This window comes from Schistosoma haematobium, chromosome 3 (genome assembly GCF_000699445.3).
Source record: "Schistosoma haematobium chromosome 3, whole genome shotgun sequence".
Classification (NCBI taxonomy): domain Eukaryota; kingdom Metazoa; phylum Platyhelminthes; class Trematoda; order Strigeidida; family Schistosomatidae; genus Schistosoma; species Schistosoma haematobium.
This window is the reverse complement of record NC_067198.1, coordinates 24,562,514-24,576,727: the sequence shown is the minus strand read 5'-3', so window position 1 is coordinate 24,576,727 and position 14,214 is coordinate 24,562,514.

Genomic DNA, 14,214 nt, shown 5'->3' with positions numbered 1-14,214 from the left:
ATTTATTTTAAGTGATTTTGATTTTGTATATGATGTGTTGCATGATCATTTGAAATGGATTACTTTTATTCTCTCTTGTCTATGACTATTTTTTTGTTTTTTTAGTTGTTGTCCATCCAATGGACTACATGTTAGTTAGTTTGTTTTTTTCGTATGATGTACCTTATTTTGATTAATTCTATAAAGATTGATTTCACTTAAATACAATTTTTAATTGATGTTTGCTAACTATTGTATTTGACGACTTAATTTATATGGAACTAAGAAACAATGTATGTATATGAGAGTAAAGATTACTATTTTGTGTATTCTTTTATTATTATTATTATTATTATTATTATTATTATTTATAAAATCGACTTATTTCTGGTTGTTACTTACATTATTTTTCATTCAAGATTTGTTTCGTATCAATAGGAATATGTTATTAATTTCTATCTAGTTGAACGGCAAATGTAACAGAATTTAGAAAGTGTTCATTTTAGATAGTTTATGTAAGCTCTCTGATAAGTTGACTAGTAATAATTCATTGTATTCATTCATCATATTGATGTTAGATAAAATCAAGTCAGTAGATACTGAGGAATCTATGAGAATAACTTTTTTTGAACATATTGAGATCATGAAACCATCAGTGTCGGGTCACCTGGAAGCAACGGACCGAAGGCAATAAATGGTGGTCGCGCTATATCGTGGATTGGTTGAAGTTAGAGATTAACACCATTGGACCCCGGTTCATTAGTCGGAAGTTTGGCGTTCGTGCGAGACTGAAGGTCCTGAGTTCGAGTTCCGCGTGCGAGATCGTGGATGCACACTATAGACGAGTCCCACACTAGGGCAAAACGGCCATTCAGTGCTTCCAGATTTTCAATGGTGGTCTAAATTAGATTAGTCCATGATCCCAGTAAAAGTTCGAGGACACTTATACTTCCTGAAGGATTCGACACGTTTCACCCAACTTCACAGCCAAATAAGTCACCACTGCGCTATCGTGGCCGCAACTGACCTCCTATTGGACTGAGATGGATTCACATTTGATTGATTGTTGGGTAGTAACCATTATCATGTATGTTTGGTCCTTCTTAGTGCTGCTTCAACCACCACCTTACATATCTACATAGTGAACGCGACGTCTAGTCACCTAGACTAGTGGCCATATTGCAAACTGATCTATAGGATTCGATCAGCACAAAGAAAGGCCTGAACTCATTAGATTTTTCATTCCTTTAGTAAACTCTTATGCGTGGTATATATGTGATTAATTAATAAATTAAACGAAACGGCCGTCCAGTGCTTCAAGGTTTTTAACGGTGGTCTTACATTAATCGGTTTATGATTTCAATCAAATAAATGAAACTATTTAACAAGTCTAGTTAACCCTAGTTGGTAAGTACATCAGTATATACTTTACATTATTAGATAAGCATGTATGCGTGATTTTACATGCTTTATGTGCTCTACGCTGGATGCTTTAAAAGTAGAGCAACATTATCCGCACAATTCATACACTGTAATAAATAGATAGAATATTAAAGCATTGTGCCAAAATTTATTCACATGTGAATATTTGTGATTAGTTAAACAAGTGACAATCTCTTTGCTACAATACTGAACATATGAGTTCAAACTAAAGAACACAGGCATGAAGATTTATCAGTGTTCCATCATTACTACTAAACGAGAAAATGCAATTTTTGAAGGCTGTTTCTATCAGCTAAAGAGACCCGTGCAAACGACGGTGCACTGATGTTGTGAACTCCTCAAGATTTTATCATCATTTGTTCGATCTCATTTAAAGTCGTAAGACTGCAGTGAATATAAGTCTCAAGTTATGAGAGGAAAGGTGTTGTAATGCTCTTCAATTTTATGCACTCTTTCAGATTATACCAGTTTATGACGAAAACTTTCTTAACTGAACTAATGGGTATTTACTAACTCGTTGACTGTGTTATCTGGTTGTATCCTCACTATGACTTTCCACAGGAGAAGATGAGTTAATAAATACACAAAGATGCGGTAAAACCAAGTAACTCATGCTTTAGTTGAAAAATCACTTTTGGTTGACTAAGAAGTGATAAACAAAGACCAATTCCATCAGAATTCATTATGGATGCTTTGTCAACCACCTTGCTTCGTAGTTTGGAAGGAATTAAGTAAAATTAATACACAACTTCAATCCACGACAGGCATTTTTTAGTGGATGGAACCAAGTTATTCAGTGATTTATCTAATACCTTTATATTTTCTGATTAGCGTTAGATAACGCCCTTTATGTATAGAGGAAGCTTTAGGAATCAAAGCTAATATCATCCTCTTTCAAAAAAGTTGATAACATCTTTCTACCTTTCTTGATCAGAAAAAACCTAACAGACGATATTAACAATTCATTCTACCTTTTACTTGTTTCTTTTCTTCATCACTTACTTAAACTGATTGTTGATGCATTCAACATTGCTTAAATATAAACAATCATTTTCTCAAGTGGTGGCCTACTTCCTGTATTATCATATCTACTCACCTTATCTCGGTTTTTATAGCCCTTATAATTACTTCTTTACTCTTCACCTTACTATCAATTTACACCCCTTGTTTACTATGGTTAGTCGAGTAATTCTTTTTCAGTATTACCACTGGCTAATATGTTTCTGTCATAAGTTTGATATTTTGCATATATGTATATAAATATTACTGTTTATTAGCGTAAGGTCTGATAGAGATCGAATTGAAACCAATGTTATTCTATTATGTATTGTTTTAATTTACACGATGAGTTTTAATATTGATGTTTTCTCACTGCTATTATCTCAATTAAATTTTTGTGTGCTATTGAATGTTTATGGTTTAAACATTGAGTAATTATCACCACGAATCGGCTGAAGTTAGACACCATTGGATTTAAGCGTTGTGGCCTGAATGCTTAGCGCTCACTAAGAGGCCTGAGGATTTGGGGTTTGATCTTTGTTGAGGTTGTGGATACGCCTTACTGAATCTCATACTTGGACAAAATAGCCGTCCAGTACTTCCAGGTTTACAATCGTTATCTATGAAAGACCAGTCAGTGATGTAAATTACCATTTAAATCATTGTTCAAACGTACAAATAAACAGTATATAGAATGATTACTCTTGTGATTTGTATAATCTGTATTTGAGTGGTTCACATTGTATTTTCTTGGTTATCAAACAAGTAAAAAGGAATCAATATCAAACGATAGTAATTAATAAGTTAAGAGCATTGATATTATTTTGCTTTCTGTGGTGAGACTATAATTTATGGACGACTTTTGATCGATACTAATGTGACCTTGAGGATACCCCTCTACTTACTATGGCTAAATGAGGGTTGTAAAAGGGTGAGGAATTAGGGTTATTATTTACTGTTGGTAGTTAGCATTAGGAATTAGATTTAGGGTTTCCATGATGAACTGACATCAGCTAAAATGCCAAAACACTATTCAGCCAAACGGATAAATGAATTTCGTGCCAAAATCCAAGACTTGCTATCCCAAATCTGATTGGTTCGTCCATATATTATAAACTCACCTTTTCTATTTTCTTCAGTAAACCTAAACTCAGTACCATATGAATACCAAAAAACGTCCTCTAAACCTGAACGTATAAGAATGAAGTTTGTTTGTTTAATTTATTGGTCAGAACTGTGGCTATGTATTGAGTGGTCTAATCTAGAGGTTCCACTACCTAGTAGACTCATTTGATGTACCCAGTCTATTATACGGTTTAGTGTTAGTGTACCATCATATTCCCTTTCACAATAAATCCCTTTATTTGCCGTTACGACAGATTGATTTGATGAAATATCGAGGATACTTATGTTGTCTAATTGATTATTTCATTCACCAATAAACAAATTTTAATTAACAAAAATAGATTTTTGATGATACAAGAACTAGTCAGCTAATTGTACATATGGATACATCTTTTGGAAATGAAATTTATACTTTGTTTACAAAATATTTGACCAAAATAGTATCTCCATAAACAGTTATTCATTAAATTACCAAGGGTAAAAATGATCACTCAAAACAACTAATAATTGCTCACATCCGCTCGTCATAACATATCATTCCACAAATTTCTGTTTAAAATTAACTCTAAGCATATTAAACGAAAATTATTGAATATTGTCAGACTTATAAGTTGAACACTAATGAATCCATGATTTCAAACCAATTTTAATGAATTATTTTATTATTTTAACTTTAAATACATTCACATGTTAATTGTATTACACATTAAAAATAGGTTGATATTCACTTAATTAGTGTGATTTTTAATTCATCGATAAACTGGCTTCCACATTATATTTTCCTAACTTAGTATGGATGGAGATTTCATGCAATTGGTTCCCTTTATGAATTTAGATGGAGATTGTTGAATAAACCATACAAATAGATTTATTAATTTATTTGTACGCTTAACATTGAAGTATTGATCTCCAGATTGAGAACGGTATTCAATTAAATGTAATCCAATAATCGGATCTTGTGTAATAAGTTTATATCGTGATTTTAGTACTTTTAAGTCTACTTTCACAAAGTCTATTGATTTGACACTTTTTTTTAAATAGTCAAATAAAAATTTATCAAAAATATTTTTGACACATAATGACTAAAGAATATTGTAGTAGTTTCGAAAGTTAATGCTAATGTAATGAATAACATATTACCTAATGAGTAGTCCTATTAACCATGGAAAACCTGGGAGCACTGGACGGCAGTTTCATCCTAGTATGGGACTCCTCAGCAGTGCACATTCACGATCCCAACCCCGCGCGAGATTCGAACCTAGGACCTATCAATCGCGCGCGCGAACGCTTAACCATTAGACCACTAAAGTTTCCACGAAACCTCTTCTGATTATTCCGTGATAGATAGTAAGCATATTGTTGTTAATATTACCATATTTCCAATAAAAGAGTTAAACTTAGAAAATAGTATACAAGTTTTTAAATTAACTAGTAGGATTTCCCTCGAAAGGTAATTCACTAGTGAAAAAGTTGAACAAAACAGACAACAAAGTGTAGATAAATTTCCACATAGTAGATTAACTGACGGGTTTTTTCGGATGAAAAGGATCAAACGATAAAAGAGATTATTATAAAAAAGATTGTTGAAACATTAGTAATAATAATAATAGAAATGCCACTAAGTTATCGTATATTGGTTTATAGATTGACATATAAGTGACTCGTAATACATAATATCTGATTCTTGTAGGTAATTGACCAAAACCCAAATACGTAAGTCGAAATTCAAATCTTCAATTCATTTGATAGATGTCAAGAAAATGAAACATTGTATAGCATTACTAAGCAAATAAAAGTATCATTTGAAACATTGAAAATATTTGCAATTTTGAAGGAATTGTAAAAACAAAAGTATCGATATATTGGTTGTCATTTAAATAAAATAAACATTCATAAAAGCAAACTACTGAAAAGATGTGATGGATTGTAAAATTTTGTTTTAGTTTCACATTTACAATTATATTTATACTGTACATCTTTGCTAACAACTGCAAAATTCACTTAGCTGTATCTGTTATTATTTAGTTAGAACTAATACTGATTATAAATGATAACAAGATTAGAAATAAGCAGTAATTATCAAATGATTTTCTTCTTATTACCACCTTTACAACTTATCGAACACTCAATAATTTTATTGTAATCTTATAAGATACTCACTGACCAATTTTTCTGAGGTTTTCGAAAGTTTATTTTTTATAGATGAAATCTATAGTATTTCTAACCTTTTTGTTTCTACCTAATTGATTAACATTTCTTGTATAATTGATTTGAGATCATTACTGTACTATTCCTTTAACCAATTGTTGACGTATATACGTTGTATTCTAATTACATCAATTATTTGTATTATTCTTTGGAATTTATTACGAATTATTTTTTAAAAAAAGGAAACTTTCATTCATCTATATTTTGTACATAGTAGTATATATTTACCAGTTGTTATGTAATTTTTGTTTCTGAATAAGAATTTTACAAAATCACAATCACTTTGATAGTTGGTCAAATAATTGTAATATTAAAAAAGATTCTAGTGTTTTCATATTCATTTAAAATCGTAATATGAACACAAATGAAAACAAGTAGACAATAAACAAAATAAAATATCTAACATTGGTTAGGTGCTCGTGCGCGAAACCAGTAGGTCCTGGGTTCGAATCCCGAGGGGTGCGAGCTCGTGGATGCGTACTGCTGAGGAGTCTCATACTAGGACGAAACGGCCGTCCAGTGCTTCCAGGTTTTCCATGGTGGTCTAGCTTCAACTGACTCATGATTTCAATCTGTGAAAATTCCTAATAAAAAAATCTCCACAAACCCCTTCTGATATTTAACATTCACTTAAAATATCATATTGCTTTTAGTCTATGAGTTTCAAATTTGAAAGAACACACAATAATATACAATTACTTGTTATGAATTTAATAGTGTGCAATCTTCGAATGCATTCGATGTAGAATGTGAAGATGATTTATGGAGATTAAATAAATTCACTGTTTATATTAATCTGAATTTAACTTAGATAATTACTAAAAGTCAGAAAGTACTACAAACCTATTGTATCTTAGTGTGAAACTTCATAGTAGTAATTCGAGAATCTAATCTATAGATTACTTTACTTCAAATACCACCCTTACTGTGACATCCTGGGTTCGATCACTAGGAGTTGTGAATATGAACTAGTAGAGTTCCATATTAGGATTAAACAATTGTTTAATGCGTCTTTGTCTTTGTTTATGTAACTAAAGCCAGTCAATGGTGCAAAGTAAAAACTTTACAATTCATGGAGAATACCACTCAATACCATTCACAATATTTCCTTGACTTTGTTTCTTGTATTAGAAAATAAAGATAATAAAAACTAAGCTTATTAGTTAAATAATATTGTGTGCTCCATCATATCTGAAAACCATGTATATAAATAATTATATCTATCGTCAAATGTCGGATAAATATATTCACAAACACTTAAGCTGTATATATATAATATTTATTTAGTTTTATATTCTACAAAATATTCATCATTTGACTAAGATTTGACATCAATATTATTTTTAGACAATTAGCATAGAATAGATGACCTAAATGGAGTATTCACTATGTAGCATTAGTGTAACATTAATTATAACATCATAATAAATGGACCAAATTTGTTTATAATCTAAAATTCATTATCTTATACTAATTAATTAAGGACTATATATATCCAAGATACTTAAAACAATTAGTCCCTTTGATAAATTTCGATAATGCAATGCGAAGACGAAGTTTACCAGAATTATATGATATATCTGCGCAATACATTTCGAACAATCTGATCACACATACTTGTTAAGATATTTTTATATCAAAATTAAGAGGTCAACTAGACAGGTTAAAGGTAAGCCATAACAAAGAAAGAATAATAATATTAAAGTACACAAAAACAAATGTGATTACCACTCTAGATAATAAATCAGTATTACCAGGGTAGGTTAAGTGTAGGGACAAATTGTTTCTGAACGCATAAAGGGGATTTCAATTTCCATATATGCCATGAAAGCTCCACGACCAAACCATCCAAGAGAACGAAACTATCAAAATCATCCACCTGAGCTACAAATCTTCTCCACCATTTCAATTTCCATATAGCCATGACTTCAATAAGTATACGTCTTTGAAGGCTTTTGCATAATACTACAAATGCTGACTTGATTTCAAACTTATGACCAATCTCAATCAAATGTTTCGTAATGGAGGATGATGTCTGTGATCTTATTGGACCATTGGAATTCATTTGTTTCTGCAGCTATTTCGGTATGAGTTCACCCACCCTTAATTGCAAATCACGATTGCTCCTCCCTATGTACGTGTTTCTGCACATATATGTAGATTGATAGACACAATGGGATGTGACACAATCGCTTTCGTGCTGTTTGGGCTTTTGGTGATACATAGACTTTGCCTTTTCGATAATGATAAGTTGACCTGCATAAAATGTCCGGTTGGTAGTTAATTTAAGTCTCCGTTTCAACATGAGACTATTTGTGTCGCTTCTGAATGGTAATGTAATCTAAACTCGTTTTTCGGGTGCCAGAAGCGTCATAGGTCTAGTCGTATTGGAACCCTTTGTACTGGTGATACTATTGAAGTAGAGACGAAGCTCTTGACTGATACGTTAATGAATAATGGTTATTCTTTGAAGTTCATAAACCGCTGGAAGGGTTGCAATGCGACTAAATCTATGACGCTTCTGGCACCCGAAAACGAGTTTAGATTACATTACCATTCAGAAGCGACACAAATAGTCTCATGTTGAAACGGAGACTTAAATTAACTACCAACCGGACATTTTATGCAGGTCAACTTATCATTATCGAAAAGGCAAAGTCTATGTATCACCAAAAGCCCAAACAGCACGAAAGCGATTGTGTCACATCCCATTGTGTCTATCAATCTACATATATGTGCAGAAACACGTACATAGGGAGGAACAATCGTGATTTGCAATTAAGGGTGGGTGAACTCATACCGAAATAGCTGCAGAAACAAATGAATTCCAATGGTCCAATAAGATCACAGACATCATCCTCCATTACGAAACATTTGATTGAGATTGGTCATAAGTTTGAAATCAAGTCAGCATTTGTAGTATTATACAAAAGCCTTCAAAGACGTATACTACGGCTTATTGAAGTCATGGCTATATGGAAATTGAAATCCCCTTTATGCATTCAGAAACAATTTGTCCTTACACTTAACCTACCCTGGTAATACTGATTTATTATCTAGAGTGGTAATCACATTTGTTTTTGTGTACTTTAATATTATTATTCTTTCTTTGTTATGGCTTACCTTTAACCTGTCTAGTTGACCTCTTAATTTTGATATAAAAATATCTTAACAAGTATGTGTGATCAGATTGTTCGAAATGTATTGCGCAGATATATCATATAATTCTGGTAAACTTCGTCTTCGCATTGCATTATCGAAATATCCAAGATACTAGAAGTTATGATTTATGTGTTCATTTCGATTCAGAGGTTTGTGAAGATTAGTTTGAGTTAAAGTTGGTTATTATCACGAAATGATATCATTTAGTTAGTCATAAGTAACGTAGAATTTGAAATAAATCTACAACAGATCAATTTGCCAAACTACAATAACACATTCAGATGAATTCTAAAGTAACAGATATAGTGACAGTATTCGTGGCAGTGGAAACTATCCGATATAAATATGATTTAAGAAAAGGAATGAATTTGTGAAATAAAAAGTACAAAATAATTTTGGAACTTTGAATTTAACGAGAGAAAAAACGGTTGCATCTGCATTATAATACCTCTACATAGCTCGAAGTGAAAGATATCATTCAATTTATTGATTACTTAAATATGGTTTTAATAAATAAATGACATCAACTACAGGAGCGTTAGAAAAATAGTGAGAAACGGATATCTATTTGGTTTTTGGTGTCCAGTCTTCCATGATATTCAATGATACTCTAGCTGATCCTACTTCATGACAAGAATCCAATAGAACGATTTGTCATTTGACGTGCACAACAAATAACCCGACATCAAGAACATATTTTGAAGATCAGAGAAATTTTAGAATGATGAAGCTTTTGTGACAATCAAAAACCACAAAAAGATATTAGGACAAATAGTTTATGAGATAATCAACAGGATATTACAAAATTACGTTGTCAAAAGTCAAAATAGTCAGTAAAAAAGTTAAGTTTATAGAAAACAGTGTAATCGAGTGTAACCGATAAGTTTGTAAGGATGAAAAGTACTTACTACTTTTAGAATAACACGGAACTAAATTCTTGATAGTTAATTCATCCGACTGAAAAACAAAACATGATTTATAGCCTTCAAATTTCGGATAATATATCTGAGGTTCTTCTGTGCACATGTCTGATGATAAGTCCACAACTCCTTTACAATATTCGTCACATGATCAATAGAGCACTCAAAGTTTCATGTTTACAAACTTCCATTCAGAGCATATAAAATTCAGACCAATCACCTTTTATGATATAAAATCATAATTCACGTGCCGTTATTTAAGTGAAATACACGAGTTGGACAAAATATAAATAATTTTAGGAACATCGCTAGAATATTTCTGACACAAGTTGAGTAATAGAGATCTGTAGTTAATCAACTGTGATGTTTGAATCAACAAGGGTATAGGAAAAATTGATGAATTTTAAGTTAGCTTACTGTTAGGAAAATATAAAAAGTCCATAAATCAACTGGTTGATCAATATTGGTCAACAGTGTGGAAGTAAACTCACCAAAGAATACCCAGTCAAGTTTTACATTTCTCTTTTCTGACATCTTCCTAACAGTACAAGAAATATATTTATATGTACATATATGTATACTCCATGTTGTAACATATAATTTTGTTGCGAGATCGACTTTATAACTATCGCGTTAATATTCAATTTGTTTACCAAAATTATAACTATTTAATCAGTAATTCAGTTCAGGATATAGACATGTAGTGATTTCATAATTTTATTTAATGTGAAAATAGCATATTTATGTCTAAAAACTAGTTCAAAACTTCTTATGTGTTTTTTGGGTCAAATCACAGTGGTGTATTTATGTAGTAATCATTTAACATTCCATGAATTAACATAATGTAAGATTTAAATAACCCTATTTAAACCACCTTACTAGTTGGGCATTCTGGAGAAAAATAATCAATATAAAATATACATATAATTGACGATTAATCGGTAGGTTCTGATAATTTCACAATTTTATTTTTATCTCATCTACAATAATGAAATAAACACAAGAAATGAAGCATGTCTATAAAGGTTAAAAAAAGGGAATTGTTTTAAGTTTTGTGAAATTAATTAATTAACACGACGTCAAGATATCCACTAACTGGTTGTAAAAGCAATCTGATATATATATTGTTGTCTATACACGTTAGGAAATAATAAATGTATCAAACTTGGAAAGTTTGTTATGCAATGTATTTATGTAATAAGAGCGTAGGTTGAACTGATTAAGCAAGTTATTAATGTAAAAAAGCATAATCGATCTTATTTTTACGTAATGCTTTATCGTATTGTATCTACTGTAGTTAATAATTGTTAATGTTAATAGTATTTAAATTTTAAAAAAATGGTATTTATCAACATCAAAGTAAATAAATAAAAGAAAGGCAGACACTGTTAGACAAACTTTATTGTCTAAAAACTATTGTTAATGTAAACCAAAATAGATTGAAGACGATACTAATTATACTGCATGAAACGAAATTCCATAACGGAATGTGAATAAAATATCAGAATCAAATGGGTTTTTTTTAAAAGGCTTAAACTAAAAACAGGATTTCTTTTTTTGTGAATATCACCTGATACAGAAGATGAATAAATTTGATTACTATTTTTTTTGACAAAAAAAAAGAATATCGAGTTTTATCTGTTTTTTAAGTTTACAATAAAGTGGTAACACAACTGGGACAAATAGTTACAGGCTCAAGTTTGTTACACCTAACTACGAAGAGAAAACACGAGAAGTTATTAACAAGATAAAAAGTAAGGAATGAGTGACAGTATCAAATACACTACAGAAAGCTAAATATAAAAATTATATTGTCAATATGATGTTGTGAAGACTACTGAATTTCATTGGAATCATGAACTAATCCAAGTCATACCACCATTGAGAATCTGGAAGCACAGAACAGCTGTTTCGTCCTAGTATGAGAAATTTACAGAGTTTTAATGAGAAGCTGTGACCAGTGGTGTTAAACCATGTATATGATGCAGTTACTCACTGAAAACAATGTAAGTTGGCCGCGCAATGTCATGGATTTATTGAATTTAGATATTAACAATACTGAACCAGTGGTCTATAGGTCAAGCGCTCGTGCACATGACCAAGGATCCTGGGTTCGGTTCTCAGCTGCAGGGTCGTGAGTGTGCTCTGCTGAGGATGAGTACCATATTGGAACGAAACGGCCGCCCAGCGCTTCCAGGTTTTTAATGGTTGTCTAACTTAGACCGAATCATGATTTCCATGCAATCAAACCCAAAAATCAAGGGGATGACACTAAACTCAAACTTTACAGGTAGAGTAGTGGTCTGATGGTTGAATCGTATAGTTTTCAACTATTGGCAGGTTAGAGATATACTCTAAATATTTCACTTCTGCCTAACCAGTAATATCACTAGTCATCACATAAATTGTGGCTTACTGTCGAGTACATATACCCACACTTCGTATATAGATAACGTAAGCAATTTTTGGAAGATAAAAAATGAACCACACACACCAGAACAACTAATTTTGGATCCATCATCTCAAACCAAAAAGTACAGTTATGTCGTGGACAGCAACCTAGAATCCCACATCAAGCAATAAGTTTCTAATCAATTGCCAATAAATTCACGCACTGATACCACATATATCTAGCATAAACTAGAAAGAGCTATTATGATATCGAGCGCATCGATGAGAATTCCGAATTTCTCGGTAAACAGTTATCATGTAAGAGTAAAGGGTAGTAATATTCGCATAGCACACAGATACAATTGTCGACTCAAATCCCGTAGTGATACAGGTAATAAAATTATAAGCGGTAATCGGAAAGATTAGGGTTTGAAGATGTTATTCAAGGAGTATAATTCAGTGAAATAAATTTGGAAAGAGAAAAAAAAGAAACATGGAAAATTCAAAAGATTAGAATTCGGCAGAACAAAAAGAGTGGATGCACCTGCGCTATTGCAAACCATTTTGAGCCATGTCATTCAAGGTCTCTAACCATCGGTTGCTATCATCTTGTGGATCCCAACCAGGTAGTCCGCACCTACCAAAATAGCTCAGTCCACTTGTCAGTGACTACATGGATTTGTGCCATGTTTTGGTCTGGTCTGTGCAACTCCTTGCATGTGTAAAGCATTTTCTTTTTCATGATCAGAGTACAGCACCACCTTTACTGAATTTAATCTTTTCTGTCCAGCTTGGGTCCGATGGATTTCACTGATTTCTAGCACCATCAAGTAATAACTCCATTTCTGCAGCTATTGCATTGGTCTTCCTGGTCTCCCACATTGTCTGAACATTTCATGTACCTATATTAATTTTTGCTCTGGTTGTTAGAAGAGACATCAGTCTCGTGAATACCGAAGAACTCGGCTGCAGGTACATCCACCTGACGGGTACTGAATAAGACAAAAACGCGCATCCTGGACTCCACTGTTAGCCAACATCTATCTTTGCTCGTAGATCACAGAATGACTTTTTAAGAAGACGTAAAATAATTTCACAATATATTTTTGTAATGCAAAGCCATTTATTGACGTAGCTTTGCTAGCCTTCTGGTCAGATCTATTCAACAATTTGGGTGGGCGTTTTGATTAAGAGTTTAAGGAGCTCAACTATTTTAATACATGAAGGGAGAGAAATCACACTAAGATTAATGTTTTCAAAACATCAAATTTATAACAATATTTGAACCAAAAGTTAAAACATACGTCAGTAACTTATAAATATATCTTTATTATACATGACAGTCAGTTAAATAATTGTTGGAAATTTGATCTCACGAACGAAAATAACCAATGGTATATGGATAATCAGCCATGTTATTTTGGATTTGGTCGTGTACGTTATGCTGTTAGTATATACTCTCTATCTAACCAGTTTATTTACTTCACTCTTACCAACATCTATCTCGTAGAAATGAATTGTTACTTTCAAGCTAATCCCATGCTCCTCCTTGACTACGGTTGATTGAGCGTTGATGAACTATTGAGATATTATAAACTGATAGTTTCACGTCCTTCAGAATCATGATCTTAAATACCAATGTAACAGACTCAGAAGTTTTTAACAAGTAGTTAGCCATCTTTTTGTAAACAGTAGAGAAATGATAATATATGTAATTAGACATATCTATACTTAGGGCAATTAATTACTTATAAAACATACATTAAAGTCTATGGTATCCCTTCATCATAAAGAGATGTCAGAAGAAATGAGAAAGATACTCAGTAAGTATGACATGAAAGTGTTTTTACTTAAGTAAAAAATCTACAATCAATATTAGTCGAAAATAATGATGAAATGTAAAGCGGGTAAGAAAATTTTTGTATATGAACTGTAGCACAAGAAGCATTATGGTCTCTGTGTTGAACAACCATCAACGTAGTTTTGA